The sequence below is a fragment of the Paroedura picta genome, chromosome 6 (genome assembly GCF_049243985.1).
Source record: "Paroedura picta isolate Pp20150507F chromosome 6, Ppicta_v3.0, whole genome shotgun sequence".
Lineage (NCBI taxonomy): Eukaryota > Metazoa > Chordata > Lepidosauria > Squamata > Gekkonidae > Paroedura > Paroedura picta.
In genome coordinates, this window is record NC_135374.1 from 38,456,936 (window position 1) to 38,472,888 (window position 15,953).

The window sequence follows — 15,953 nt, forward strand, 5'->3', positions numbered from 1 at the left end:
TGAACTGGATCTCTTGTGATTCTGTAGAGAGCAAGAACTTCACAATTAACTTCTGCCAACCAGCTATATTGAGGTTTGCCTCTGACACAGAATTTTAAACAGGTTCTCTCCCCCCACCCCCCACCCCCCACCCCCACCCCCACCATTTGTACTGCGGAGTCCTCACCCCCCAGTGTCCCTAAGTCACTGTGAAAAGGGTGCAAATAAACACAGCTGGAATCTGGAGAAAGCTTGGCTTGCAAGACACAGGCATCCTTTTCCTGAGTCTGACTCCGGGCCAAGTTCTAGAGAAGGGGAGAGGGAGGGGAGAGAACAGTCCCTCTCAGGCTCTGTTAAGGAGCTCTCTTTCCTTCAAAGCCTAGTGATTTTATTATTGTTGTTGCTGCTGCTAACGCCACTGATAGGAAGCTGACTCACGTTGCAGAGTTGCCAAGCCCCGACAGCCTTTATCTGCACGTATGGAAAGTTTACCAGGTCCCTCAGACTGGAATTTCGCAAACTCTTTAAAAGGCCTCGGGATACGTTGTTCGAGCGAGGAACTGCCTGACGTCACCGAAAGTCCTGCGGGGATGGAACTTTCTTGCAGCGCGGGACTTCAGCTGGCAAGTAACCGAGCCAATCGGAGCTAGGGAGTAGCGGGCAAGAAATTATACGGTCCTCCGGGCACTGATTTTTTGGCGATCTGTTGTCGGTGACATTTCCTAATAAGTGCTGTCCTCGACGGAAAGATTTTTGACTTGTTCCCCGCCCTTCCCCAGACAGCCAGTTTCTTTCTTTCCCCGAATCACCCCGCTTTCGCGTCTGTGATCCTGCCCCCCCCCCCCTTAGCCTGATTCTTAGGGGGGAACAAACCATTGTAAAACAAGAAGGGGGGAGGGTGTTGGTGACGGCTCGCTTCTCTAGCAGAACGGAGGCTGGATACCCTGGAGAGGCCGGTCTTTGGAATGGGCGGGACTCATTGTTGCCTCCACCGAGCGGGGAACAAGAGGAGGAGGAGGGAGGGGCGTGCCTAGCAAGTGCCCGAAAGTGAGTCTGGAGAGACTGGAGGAGGAGAAGCAGAAGCAGGATGCACAAAAGGGGAGAGGTGAGTGGGGCGCTGCGTGCTCGGACCTTGGGGCTGGCTGGCTGGCTGGCTTCGGCGGGCGGGCGCGCGCGCGCGCGCAACAGGGAGCGAGGGCTCGCGGGGACAGGGGCAGGCGGGCCGAAGCGGGCTCGAGGGGCAATGCGGGCGACCGTCCTGCTGCCGAAGAAAGGAATGGAGCCCTCGGGAGCCGCACAGCATTAGGAATGGCTCTCAACTTTGCCCCCGAAGTTTTAAGAGAGGGAAGGAGGGAGGCAATCTCTGGACAATACGCCGCTCCTCCTCCGTTTCCTGTGGCTTTTTAAATCCCCTCTGCTGGCAAACTTTGCGGTCCTTTCACGGCTGCCGCTTCCTTCTCTCTCTCTCCCGCACGCTTCATTTAGCAATTGAAGCGACCATGTGCTGGGCAACGTTTCTGAGACAGGAGCTTACTAGAGGGCAGGGAAAGCCTCCGGGAGGCGCTGCGGGAGACGGATGTCTCGACCCCCCCCCCCCCCCCAAGCCTGAGGGCTGTTATCGCTTCACGAAACGGTTTCTTGCCGCCGCGACCGGGTCCTCGGTGCTTGGCTTAGGAACCCGCACAACCAAACTGGGGTCCAGCGGGGGCACCGTTAAGATCAACGTTGGACTCAAGGGTCGTTGTGCTACTTCAGGCCAAGGCGGCGACCTCTTGAATCTCCCTTGAGGGGAAAAAGGTCTTTGGAAAACACACCGGAGCAACCTCGTCTCACACACTGGGCTGTTCTCCCCCCCCCCCCCCCACACACACACTTGGAGAGCTTCTTCATATATGGTCTCTCTCTTTTCGACGTCGTCCCACATTATTATTAGTGGTTTGGTTGGTTGTTTTTTTTTAAAAGGGCTGCCAGATAAAGCTTGTTGCGGTCTATTGTTTCTCCCCCTGGGAAGCGCCAAGGCTGCCTCTGTGCGTTGTCAAAGAGGAAGGAACTGGCCGGTGATGCTCTCCTCGTTGGAACAGCAGGAAGCCCAAGCCAACGAAGATGTGCTCGATGTATTGATTTATTGCTCTTTGTGGCCCAAGCGCAGTGGCTGTCGCCACGAATAAATGCTGCAGGAGTTAAACAACCACATTCTGGATCCTGTAATGCACATAAGTTATCTCTGAGAAGGAGGATCATCATCTTGACAATAAAGTCAAAACCAGGGTAGTAGAGAGGCCTGCTTCCTCACCTCTTGTTGCATAGTTAGGAAGTGTAATCCTGAGCAGGTCTGAGTCCCAGTTTCATAGGGAGGGGTTATTCCCAAGAAAGTGTTCTGGAGATTGAACCTGGACTTCAGTCCATGCTAGTAGCATTCAGAAAAAGGGAATTGTAATTATTTCAGATTCTGAATAAAGATGTCCTAGCTTGCATGTCATGTGAAAGCCATTTTGGTCCAGGAGACAGAAAGCTCCCCCCTGACCTGGGAAAGTGGAATTCAAGTGTTATGCTACTAAACTTGGAATGGCTTTGGGATGCATCTGTATACATACATCTGCAGATATATGAATGTGTGTTGCCTCTGCTTTGTCTTTTCCACTGCAATGTCTGAAGGAAATCTCTTGCAGGTTAGGTGTGCACTATTGAGATGCTTGCACTGTGTGTTCATTTCTCTCTAGACAGGCAAAAAGTTTAAGCACTCATGCTTTTGTTTATCTGTGCTTTTTGTATCAGCCAAGATAGTATGTGAACGTTTCCCACCAACTCTAATAAAGTTGAACAGTTTCACAGCATTACACACAATGAAGACATGAAGTGATTTACCCAGTTGTAGTACTTTATAAATAGGTTGCAGTGGTATAAGCAATAACTTTCTTCAAGTTTGCTACACTGTGGCTGACCTGTGAGAGCTCATTAGTTTAGTGAAGCATGTTACCTCCAAGAACAGAGCCTGGATTTTAAATGTAATCATTGATAGTCTTGCAGAACTGGGTTAACTATTATGCAAAGAAGCTATAGAGTTCTGCCATAACTAGAGTTTGGGCTCCTTTTCTGTTGCAGTATGTGGGAAGCTGAAAGAGTGCCAACTGCTTAAAGTGAACTGCTTTAAGTACCCTGGAGTTCAGAAGATAGTAGCTTTATCACAAAGTAAGAAATCAAAAGAACTTTCCTCCATTGAGGAAAAACATATATTTGCTTTAAAATGGTGACTAAATAAGAGGCAGTTTCAGAATGAGGGGAAGGTAATTTGTGTGTGAATAAAATGGTTTGTGGCTTATGATTAAACATGGGAATCCCTGTCCCTGTAAGTAACAGCAGTCTGGTAAAAGAAAGGTGTATTTGCATGGTTTCAGTCCATGCTTATTTGTGTGCTTTCTTTGTTGATAATTGTGGGACATCATCAGTTCCAATTTGCTGACAGGAATGTGTCTTGCATTTCACCAGACAATTCATTTGCCCTAGAATATAGGTTACTGTAAAGTTCAATCTGAGTGCCCTTGTTCTGACTTCCTGAGTCCCCAGACCACTGACACATTAATTGCTGACCTCTCTTCTTGTAGAACAATCTACTTCCCTCCTCTGCCACAATAAGAGCTAAGATTTAATTATATCCATTCTGAAACCAGAGAAATATATATATTTAAAAACGTGTTTGCTACCAAAAGAAGCACAATGGGTTTTTGTTCAGTCCAATGTTTTTTTGTCCCTGTTCCATTTTCTACCAGTTTGTTAGTGATACGAAGTACATGTCCCAAGATGATTTTAGCCATTTTTAATCCATGTCAGTCAGAACAGAGGGCAGGGCCCTTTTCAAAATTGTTTTGGCTTTTAAGGCTCTGCAGCATCCACCAAGCAACTTGCTCCCATGTGACTATAATATTTTACTCAGGCCTGATTGCTTATAATCATTCCATAAAAGCTAGTATAAAGTAGTGATTACAGTTTCAGGCTAGGATCTGAGATAGCCGGATTCAAATCATCACTCTGTCTTGGAAGCTCACAAAGAGAGGAAGAGAGGGAGAGGGAGAATGAGATTGGTAGGTGGAAAGGAAAGATGGAAGCAGGGAAAGTATCTGTGGTGGCTTTCAGGGAAGGGATAGAGGGAATAGTGGGAAAGGGGAAATAAGATGCACCCCCACATATCCTTGTGGGCCCCCTGCTTTTCTTAATATAATACATATTGGTGTTTTTGCATTTATAGGATTGGCAGATTTTGCAGTAAACTGAATATTACTGAGAGCATATACATTGATTGTTATGGAGTAACATGAAGAACTATGCTTATGTCTCTTGAGACTAAGGAGCTACTGGGTTAAATGATGAGTATTTGCTAGAATGAACTTGGGAAGGAGAAATCGCACTTACAGGAAGAGATGTTTAAAATGAGAAGATGGCAGGCATAGTTACTTCCTTTCTACACTTTCCCAGGACAGGGGATGCTTCAGCCTTGAGTGTATCATTTGGTCCTTGTTGCAGGAAACTAGTGTGCATACAAGCAGGAAGATTGTGCCAGTTAGCCGATACTAAGTATAACATGATCTTGCTTGAAGATTCAGGAATCACTGTTGCAATTGGTTCCATCCTTTTGTAGCTGTTCAGCTCAAAGCATCAGTGCTTTGTGCTTGTAGCCTTTTTAGGGAATCAGAGACAGAGAGACTGGGATTGTTTTTTTTAGTGTTTCAGGCACTCTCTTGCCCACTTGCTGCTTAATCTGAGCAGACATATTGGTCTTGTTAAATCCTACAGGAGCATTTGACTCGAAGTCTCTAGGGATGATGAATTAATTTTGATATTCAGTGGACTTTAAGTGGTGTCCCTTGAATGATTGTTGGAGACTTCATATGGAAAGAAGTATTTAAGAGAGCACCTGCAGATTTCTTAGTAGATATCCCATGGTATTTCAAAAGTGATTTTTTCTCTCTAGTTTAAACATTTGTCCCCCTTCCAAAGGTTTGGAGTAGGATATTGTTATGGTAACAGAACTAAATGCTATGTTTAGTATATAGCCCCACAGGGAATAAGCCTTTTTCTGGTGACTGGTGGTCATGATCAAGTGGGTGAAGGTTAACTGAGTTCATATAAGGCCCAGACGAAACATTATGATTTATAAGAGTTGCCATTATGGATTGGCAGCCACATTGCAGGTGTAAATCTGTGGTATAAAAACACAGAAGGGACTTGAGTTGGCTTGGGACTGTGTGTGTCTGTGTGGGGGGGGAGGGCTCCTACCTTCCTTTCTATTGCACCATTCTCAGGAGCTGAAATAGCCCTGGGGCCTCAGGGACTGTTGATTGCCCCACTGGGGAGCTGCATGTGATTTATACTGTAGTTGCTACTGGGAACTTGCAGTTGCAATATGGCTGCAAATCCCCTTTGACTGTGCATAAAGTACAATGTATAGGTTGGCACAAAGTTCTTATGAGGATGATAATATTGGAAATGGATGGTACTTAAGTTATTAAAATGGTCTCAAGTCCAGAGTGAGCATATCACCTAAGTGTTCAGAATAGGCAAAGCACAGATTATGGAGTTGGACCAAGCCAAATTAGTTGAACTGGAAAGAAATTGCAAAATGAGGTTTTGGTGTAAGTGCACAGTGATGCACATTGGAAGGGGACATTTCATGTTAACTCAGAATGGGACTCTTATTAGCTGTGACTCTCCAGGAATAAGTGCTTGGGTTGTGGTGGGTAGCTCACTGTAAATATCAGTTCAATATGCAGCAGTGGTTAAAATAATTCAACATTCATGTCAGGATTTATCAGGTAACAGTTGGAACATATCAGGAAGGGCTAAACTGATCAGGGCTAAGGGGTAAATCATTAGGAATATAAAGACTGGGGCTAAGGGGTAAATTTAGAAAGCTGACAAGAAGATAGAGATCTTAGGTTGGATCCCAGTATGGCATTTCTGTGAGTACCCTAACATCTCGCTGAAGAGTATAACAAACTTGGCTTCTATTGCAACCCCAAATACTACCCCCAATCCTATTCTTGGGAGTTTCTTTCAGGAACATAATATTGGTGGTATTTTGGGCAAAGGCCCTGACCTGGATAGCCCTAATTTAGATAGCCAGATATCAAGCTAAGCATGGTTAGCCTCAGTTAGTATTCTGATGAGACACCAAAAAGGGATACCAGTGTTACTATGCAGAGGCTAACCACCTCTGAGTCTCTCTTGCCTTGAAAACCCTGTGGAGTCAGCTGTGAAAAAGATAGGTGAGAAAGTAGTGTGGATAGAAGTCATTGCCCTGCACAAGTAGCTCTGTGGGTAGAAGTCATTGCCTACAGAAACTCTATACTAGATCTAACCAATTAGTTTTAAAAGCATTTGAAATTTCTTGAGAGAGAACAATGATTTCTGTTTTTTTCTGCTCTCTGTTGCAGCCCCTTGAGCCCCACTCCCCCAATTCATTCCTGGGGGAATCACTGCCTCTGCAGGAACAGTATGGGGGCAAAGGAAAGTGCAGTGGGGGGGGGGCAGAATTGACAAAAATCACTGTCCCTTTTAAAGGAAATTACCTTTTAGTGTTTGGAAGGTGTGGCTTGATACAGACCATCATTTTGTCCCTGTCTCATAATGAAAATTACAGGTAGTAGATTCAGGACATAACAGAATTAACCTATATGATGCCCTGCCACATTGTGTAAAACCAATAAATAAACAATATGCTATAGTACCCAGTAGCCTAAATGGCTCAAAATAATAGTTACACAGATTTATGGATGATCAGAGTACCTATGACTGTTAGCCACATTTGATAAATATCTGTGTTCAGATTCAGCATCCTCTTGAATTCACGCAGTGCTTGTTGCTGTCCAGCATCTAGTAAACCACTGATTGAAACAGGATCCTGAGTAAATGGATGTAAAACTACCTCTGATATTAACCCCAGAATGATCATATTCATCACATAAGCATTGTGACGACCTGGAGACTCAGGGCATCTGTGTCCAAAAGCATTCTCAATTATCCTTCTTGTGCATAATGAAACCTTTGCTTGATTACAGGTTGAAGCTTATTCAGAACAAACCCTTTCCAATTTTTAGAGTTGCTACTTCAGTAGGTTCAGGACAGACCTGCTCTATTTGGAAGCTTCAGCAAGTGCAGTGTTGGACAGCAGTCCATGTCTAAGGGAAAGGGTGACAATAACACAGGCACAATAAAATCAGAGTCCAGTAGCACCTTTAAGACCAACAAAGATTTATTCAAGGTGCGAGCTTTCGAGTGCAAGCATTCTTTCTCAGACTATGAACTACCAACATGACAGTGGGAATATAAAGCAAAATGCTTTGGTATTACCATATTGAAGAGCCAAAGGCTGATATATATATGCTATATTATTCAGTAGAGGTTGAATTTCACAATTTGGATATTCATGACATTTACATTCAAAGGACAACCATAGAGGAAAATTTTCATTTAAAACGAGACTTATCTAGAAATCGTTCTGGTTGGATCCTATCTTAACACAGGGCTTAGGGGGAGGAGTTAGGGTGGGCTCTGTCCGGGATGAGGAAGGGTGGTTGGCCCCTTCCTCTGGACAGACCATCGGCGGGGCCAATTCCCGCCTGGCGGCCTGACGCGGTGAGAGGCGCAAAGCGCCTGACGCAGTGAGAGGCGCGAAGCGCCTCTCGCCGCGTCAGGCCACCGGCCGGGGAGCCCCCAGCAGCCGGGCTGTGCGCGACTGCTGGAGGCTCCCTTGCCTAGCGCCCGCTGTATTTTGATTACAGCGGGCTTGATTACTAGTATGAGAATAAACAAACAAGAACGAAGAACCCTTTATTTCCATTATTCTGTAATAATTTTAGTAACATCTATAGTAGCCTTGGGATAGGTTTTTTCTTTCTCTTATTGTATTCACTACAAACCGTCCCACTTGTCTATATTTGCTAGGACAGATGGTAGGCTGTCTGGCCTGTAATTTCCTGGTTGTACTGTGAATCCCTTTTAAAAAATTGGTATGTTTGCTAATCTGCAGTCTTCTGGTACAGCAGGTGAATTTAGTGAGAGTTTACATATATGGGTTAGTAGATCAACTATCTCACATCTGATTTCTTTGAGAACTCTTGGGTATATGCTAGCAGGACTCGGAGACTTAAAGATTTTTAATTTCCCCCAATAGGTGAGATATAAGCTGTATTAGATAGCCATGTACCTCATTTGACTCTTCTGAAGCTAAAAAGTATTATTTAGATAACAAATTTTCTTTCTCTATTTGAAAAAAAGACAAAATATTCCACTTGCTTTGCAGGGAGATACTGGTTGCCTTAATAATGACACTGGACCACCACAAATCTTTTTGGCATGAACTGGCTACGGCCTTTAATATAATTGAGCGTGGCTTAGCATGGGCAAGAGTCCTTGCCCTATTATGGCCACTGGACCACAAGGCAGTCCAGTCAGTGGGTCCCACTGGCTAGCCAGCCTGGATCCCTAGATATAGCAGCCTGATGATACATGGGAGGTGGCAACTGGGTGAACCCATTGGGCATCTGCCTCTGGTGCGCTCTCCTGCCACCAAGAAATGCGAGCCTACCTTCTGTCTTTGCATCAGCACAGTGCTTTATGGGGGGCCCCCAAACCTGTGGAGGCCAGCATGCACTATCCGACCATGCTCCAACCCAAAGGCTGTGACAATTAACATATAAACCAAATGTTAAACACGAATAAACTCAAACATCTGCATAGGGAAGGAGGGTGGGATGTGTCTTGACACTGGAAAAGGGGGAAAGAGGCCAAGCTCAACCATCTGTCCTTTAAAAGGATCCGAGGCTTGACCCCTCCCCCTGCTGTCACTCTGCTTTGTGCACCACCTGAGAGATGCTGAGGGCAGGAGTCCATGCTCCTGCCTGCAGGTCCTTCCCAGCTCCCAGTCCCCCGTGGCAATAAACTGGGGGCTCTTAGCATCAAACAGTGTCCTCGGAAGTTCTAAGTGCTTCACACACATTGGGCCTTTCAGGACAGAAAGCTCTTCTGTCAGCAGGGGGACATTCTTCCCCCCATTTCTGATGATTCCCCATCAGACCTGGGGGAGGCAGGAGACTTGCAGGGGAGGGGGGAAATCCCGTCTTTCCCCAGTAGCAGTCCCAGGCTCTTCCACTCACTTTTAGCCAGCCAGCAACTGAGCCTGAGAGCCACTCTGAGCCCGGAGCAGCTCCCAGTATCTTCTGCTGCTGTGGCCCAAAGTCTTTTCCAAAGTGCTCTACCAGGGCATCTGGATTGGGAGCAGCTCCTGGAGTGTTATATCATGGTGCCCAGGCCTAAAGTCTCTCCTGGCATCTACTGCCATTGTGACTGGGCAAGGAGCTGTTTTCAGCATCTACCACTGCCAGGCAAGGAGCTGGTCCTCTCACCTACAGGGGCCAGCCTGAAGTGGTTCTCTGCCCTGCTGCCAGCTGAACCAGCAAGTGCTTTCTCTGTGTTTGCACAAAGAATGCTACTTTAATTTTCACGGTGTTTAACCTCCCTGTATGTATTGTTTTAATGTTCAGATTTTTCTGCAAACCTGGAGAGTGTCCCAAGTTTGAAGAAAGATCTGTGTGGCTTCCATGTGGACCCAGTTTGCTGATTTAAGATCTCCACAGATGGGTGGTCAACGTATATAGATTTCTGACTTTATGAGAACTCCATTGGCCCTATAATAGATTTTAAATGAACTTCAAAATATGTGTATTCAGAAGCATGAGCAGTTATGGTGTCATTTTTAAAAGGTAGTTTAAGTTGCTTCTATATCCAGCAACTCAATGCAGTGTGTCTAAAGTTTTTACTTTTTTAAAAACTGAAGATAACATAGAAAAGTTTAAAGATATCTTTATGAAAGAAAATTGTTTCCTTGTTGCAGGTTCTAAGAAATATATCCTACAAATGTGTTAGGAAGTTTATTTAATGAAATGAATAATGTTACTCTTTCTGTTAAAAGGTGCTGTTCTCCCAGAGCTCTTTGTGATTTCCTTTGAGGAAAAGATGAAGTCATACGTGCCTCCTCTGCTGTTTTTCCCCTCCACACCAGGAATTTTGCAGTGTTAAAAGAACTTGCCATGGTAAATTACTTATATATATTGATACTTTGTTTTTAAAAACAGAATAATTGTTTTTAGTATTAAATTGCTTGTTTTGGAGACTCAAAGTTACCGTACCTGCAAAATTCCTAGCCTGACAACAGTTTAAACCTGCAATAGTCCAAACATGCTTGTATCATTTTTGTTAATAGATCCATATATTTTAAATGTAAATTGCCCTCTACTACAGTGGGTTAAAGATTTAATTTCTGCCAGTATCTGTTACCCACCAACCATACATTTAAATGGTTTGTGGCCTTGTTTTCTTCTTCCTGCAAAAAGCCACAGAGAGCGGAAAGGAAGGTTTAAATGGAAGGGATGAGGTGCCTTCCTGGGGACAATTCACCCCCACCTTTCTATTGTCCCTTCCTAAGGGATGTCCCCCCCCCCCGAAAGACGCACACACTTTCTGCTGGGTGGGGCTTACCGTGGCCAGCAGAAAGGAAAGGGCAACATTTGTTCCTGGGTACATTTCACCTCCACCTTTTTGCTGGCCACAGCTAGCCAACAGGGGGCAGCAAAGTGTTCCTTGGGAGGCACATCACCCTTTCCTTTTTGCTGACTGAGGAAAGCAGCATCCAACAGAAAGGATTATCATGATTATAGTGGATTCCAAGTGTATGCATACATATAACAGCAAATATCCTTGGCCAGTGGGAGGTTTTTGGCTTTAAAAAGATGAGGTTCAGTACTCATATATGAAGTCTCACTGATTTCGACCAGTTTCTCCTTCAGGACTTGAGAGACCCCCCCCCCCAAAGGTGCCAGAACTAGGTGCCTGTGAGTATCCCCCCCCCCCAAAAAAAGCCCTGTCCTTGGCTTTTCTTATTGTTCATTTTCTATTTGAAGGTGATTTGCACAACATACAATTTATTCTTGTAACCTTGTAAGCTTGTAACTTTGTAAAGAATAAATATACCATCGCATCACAATAAATCCAGAATTTTAATTATCCATTATATGATCATAAATAAAACCTTTGTAGAGAAGTACATCAATATAATTAATGACTTAATATATCTATAAATGTACATTTTCAAAAGGGTCTGATAATTTTAATTTCACCTTATTTTTTGCTAAGCCTGTTTTGTCTGAAACTGATTTTTGTGTGTGCTGAAATCTCTCTTTCTAGCATGTGTTAAAACCCCACATTCCTTCACGGACTTCAGGGGGACAAGCATGGTTCTCCCTCCCCATTCTAGCCTTAAAATATCCCTGTGCAGTAGCCTCAAAGTCACCCAGTCAGTTTCATTTCTGAATGGGAATCTGAACCTGTGTCTCCCAGGTATTAGTCCAACAATGCACAACACTGATTCCCTAAGTGAATTGTAAGTTCTCCTATATTAAGGAATGTCCTTTACAGTAGCTGTCCAATATGTCGTAACAACTAATTGATTGAATACATATTACAAGTGTGTTTTCTAAGCCTTGATGTGGCTTTGTAGAGGAACTGGATTTCCTGGTGTAAGACTCTAGTCACGATTGATCCTTCCTTATCACATTTAGAATCTATGTCTTTGATTTTTTAAATTATTCTAGAATTTTTTTTGTACGGTAACTATATAAAATGAAACTGTGTGACTGTTCCATGATGATTAAATGCATATTAGGAGGTGCACACACACTTTGGTCCGATGCTTGTGAAACTTTCACACATGTGCCATATGGGGAATATTTGATCTTTGCATCACTGTCATCTTTCTCTAACATGACCCTTTCTTTTATATGTTCGTGGCACTTTAGATAAAGGATTTTCCCTTCTGATACACAGTACAGATATATATCACTTGCTATGGGATGACAAGGCTCCTTATAAATAAGAACAAAAACTGTGATGAAATAACCTTTTTTTCTTTAATATACTGCCAAGCAAGTCTTAGCCCATGCACAATTGGTTGTGCATGGCCGCAACTATGCTGTTAGTTAATATGATTTCCCTTAAGTTCCATGTACTGACGTGTTTTGTCTCTTTGTTTGAAGATTTCTGTTTGGAATCTCAGAATACAGGAACTGAAATAAAAAGTAAGGAATTATGTTGACATCTTAGGAGGAATGAGGGTGGCTTCCCAACCAACTATTTATATTCTGTCTTTGCTGTCTCACGTACAAATGTATACATTTAAAAATATATATATTAGCTATTCCTCCATTTATAAGCTCACCAGTTCAACTGGCAACAAGTGTGCTTAGTAGCACAAACTTGGTCCTCAGCCTAACTCATTTAAGGGTAAATGCTACAAATACTGCCTCTGATTAGTATTGGTGGATAATTTAGTGGAACAATTAGGTGAGAACTGAAATTCTGGAATCTGTCAGGATTGTAGAATCTCTGTCATAAATTAGCCTGAGTTCCTCCATGTCAGTTATATTACTAGTTGGGGCCCGGCGCCTGCTAGTCCCGGCCTTGTAGTTTGTAAGCAATAAAATAGAATAGTGATGTTATGTTAACCTTATCTTGTTATGGGCAGAAAGGGCTGTTTGTCACCTCTTTCAAGGATGGGAGTTTGGAATCCTGTTTTGGTTTCACATATGTCTTTTCTCACTCACCTCCCCCCCTTGGGAACTGTCAAGTTTTGGGCGGGAGAAATGTATTGATAAGCTGAGGCAAATCTGGCTTCTAGTCAGATTTGACTTTTCAGTCCATTGCGTGTAGTGCTAATCAATAAAACTATTTTTCTTTTGAATAAGTTTTGTTGTGAGTTTCCTGTGCGCTTGACATCAAGTCAAATCTCACCACTCCTTTCACCTGCAAAATGCAGGGCGAGGGACATACTTTTTCTGATCAGGGAGAGGGCCTGGATTGGGACCTCTCCCAGGCCGAAGGCGCTGGTGCGGGGCCGCACAGCTCGGCCATGATGCGGGCTGTCTCGGGGGCAACCCCGGGGCCCGAGGAATTTTTGGAACGTCACATCACCCAGCGCAGGCGATTGTCAAAGTACGACCGCCCTACTGGGGATGAACGCTGGCCGGAGCACCTGGGACTGCCTAGCTACGCGCTGGAGCCTGTGGGTGAGACACAGGACTTGCAGTACAAGCTGGACAGGGTGACTAACTGGCTGCAGGACCTCTCGGGTCGGCTGGATCCGGAGGAGAGACGCCGAACACAACGCCTGCTTAAGGACGTGCTCGGTGGGGGTGCACACGATACCAGTGCACGGAGAGAGAGCGGTGGGTTTGCACTGCAGGAACACGGCATGGCGGCCGCACAAGCAACGGCAGAGGCGGCTGAGGCGTTGGCCAGAGCCCGGGCTCAGCTAGAAATCGAAGCAGAGGCGGAAGCACGCGCAAGAGCGCAGAGGGAGAGAGAAGACGAAGGCGAGGAACGAGAGGACGAAGGCGGCGCGGGCGGCGACGGTGCTGGCGGAGACGGCGCGGACGGAGGCGAGGACGCAGCAGCGGCGGCGGCGGCACGGGCAGCGGCGGATGTCGCGGGAGCCGAGGCGGCGGCAGCAGCGGCGGCGCGTGAAGCAGCGCGAGCGGCCGCGCGAGCAGCAGCAGCGGCGCAGGCAGCGGAACGAGCGAGAGCGGCGGCTGGGAGAGGGAGAGGCATTGGCCGGGGTGCAAGACCCCCGGCCCCGGCCCCAGCACCGGCGGACTGGGGCCCCGGGCGCCTACCTGCCCACCTCCGTGGGGTGGAAATGCGGAACACCTATAAGTTCAAGGCAAAGTTTTCTGGGGACCCCTCCGATTTCCCCACGTTCCTGGTGCACCTCCAAGCCTACATGATGGACATGGGGTTCACTTTCCAAGACGACGCCGAACGGGTGCGTTTCGTGGGGCAAGCCCTGGAAGGCAAAGCCGCCAAATGGTTTGTGGATTTGTACCGTTACCACCCCCAAGCCACCCGCGACTACAACCATTTCATGAGGGCCCTGCGCCAGATGTACGTGGAACCGTTTGAACGGGAGACTGCGGAGAAGAAACTCCGGGCTCACCGGCAAGGAAAATTGTCAGTGGTTGAGTACGCCAGGGAATTTAAGGAGCTGGCTTCCTCTGTGCCGGACTGGACGGAGCCCCAACGTGTGCTGGCGTTTGTGGGGGGTCTCAATCCCACTCTGGCTGACAAGTGCCTCCTCCTGGAAGACCCCCTCACCGTCGAAGGGTGGGTCCAGCTGGCTGGAGAAATGGAAAACCGCTTGGAACGGGCCTCAATGGTGCAAGCCCTGGCCGGGAAAACCATGGCGAAGACTTCCACCCCGGTGAAGACCAAGCCCAGAACCAAATTGGAACCGGCGGAGCGCACTCGGCGCATGGAGAAAGGGCTGTGCTTGGGATGTGGCCAAGCCGGGCACTTCCTCGCACACTGCCCAACGAAAGCGGCTTCGACCCCGAAAGCTGCGAGCAGCGCCCCATCGAAAGCCGCGCCTGCCAAGAAAACCACCACGAAGAAAAGCACCAAATCTCTCCTGGTTCCAGTGACTGCCGTGCCAGCGGTAGACGACTCGGAGGAGGGAAGCGGGCTGGAGGACGAGGATCAAGCTGAGGAGCAGTCGGGAAACGAGGACGGTCTGCTGTAAAGGCGCCCCGCCAGCAGGCCGCCAACAGGGGCAAACGCGTGGTGAGTGATTCCCCCTTGCTACTCCTACCGGCCAACCTCTCTAACCCCAAGTCGGGAAAAACGGTGGGAATCCGATGTATCGTGGACTCGGGGTGCACCCAATCCCTAGTGAGCCCAGCACTGGCCGAGACTTTGGGGGTGGGGAAAGTGGCACTGAAGGAACCCTTGCCAATCACCCAGTTAGATGGGAAATGCGCTCCCGGAGGGGAAGCTACGGCAAAGACTCGCCCCATGGACTTGGACATAAAAAAACATTGGGAGCAAATCCAACCTTTGGTGGCCCCTCACTCTGCCTTCCCATGCGTGTTGGGGTTGGATTGGCTGAGGGAACATGATCCCCTTGTGAAGTGGAAGGAAGGGACTGTGGAATTTACCTCCGCCGCCTGCGAGCAGCACACGCGGCAGCAGGGTCCTCCGAGGTCCGGGGTGGTGGCTGCTTTGGGGGTGGGGGTGGACGCGCTCCCTCCTGAATACCGGGACTTTGGTGATGTGTTCGCGGAGGTGGAGTGCAACCAGCTTCCCCCCCACCGCAAAACTGACTGTGCCATCGAATTAAAGAAAGGAGAGCCTCTCCCCAAAGCCAAACTTTATTCCATGAGCCCGCGGGAGATGGCGGAGCTTAGGGAATTTTTGGATAAAAACCTAGCAAGGGGTTTTATTAGACCAGCCACATCTTCCTTGGCAGCCCCGGTCCTTTTCGTAAAAAAGAAGGACGGTTCGCTGCGGTTGTGCACCGACTACCGCGGGTTGAACGCGGTCTCCACCTGCAACGCCTACCCGCTTCCCCTGATAAAAGACTTGTTGGGCCACTTGGGGAAGGCGAGCATTTTCACGAAACTGGACTTAAGGGAAGCCTACTATCGAGTTCGGATCAAGAAGGGGCATGAATATTTAACGGCTTTTAATACGCCCCTGGGGCAGTTTGAATACACCGTAATGCCGTTCGGCCTCGCCGGCGCTCCGGGCGTGTTCATGAATATGATAAATGAAATTATGCATGATTTATTGTACCAAGGGGTGTTGGTTTACATTGATGATATTCTTGTGTATTCAGAAAATGTTGAGAGTCATACTAAGCTGGTCCGCGAAGTGCTCCGCCGCTTGCGGAAGCACCAATTGTTTGCTAAACTGTCAAAATGTGAGTTCCACCGCGATGCAGTGGAGTTTTTGGGTTTCCGGGTCTCCCAGGCTGGGATCGAAATGGACCCTGGCAAAGTGCGCGATTTGCTGGTGTGGGAGCCTCCCCGCACCAGGAGGCAATTACAAAGTTTCTTAGGATTCGCAAATTTTTACAGGACCTTCATTCCCAACTT

General features: G+C 47.0%; 1 protein-coding gene across 13 annotated transcripts in view; it reads left to right on the forward strand.

Annotated features, from left to right (window-relative positions):
• The first annotated feature begins 403 nt into the window (after nucleotides 1–403).
• PHLDB2 (pleckstrin homology like domain family B member 2) overlaps nucleotides 404–15,953 on the forward strand; it is an 85,225-nt gene continuing 69,675 nt past the window's right edge. For 2 of the 13 annotated variants that reach the window (XM_077342166.1, XM_077342172.1), the window contains exons 1-3: nucleotides 701–1,084; nucleotides 9,944–10,064; nucleotides 12,063–12,104. The gene's annotated coding sequence lies outside the window, so the exon portion shown is untranslated. Of the gene's footprint in view, nucleotides 603–682; nucleotides 1,085–9,943; nucleotides 10,065–12,062; nucleotides 12,105–15,953 lie in introns of those variants that run through there. The other 11 variants (XM_077342171.1, XM_077342176.1, XM_077342175.1 and 8 more) reach the window with 9 other exon arrangements.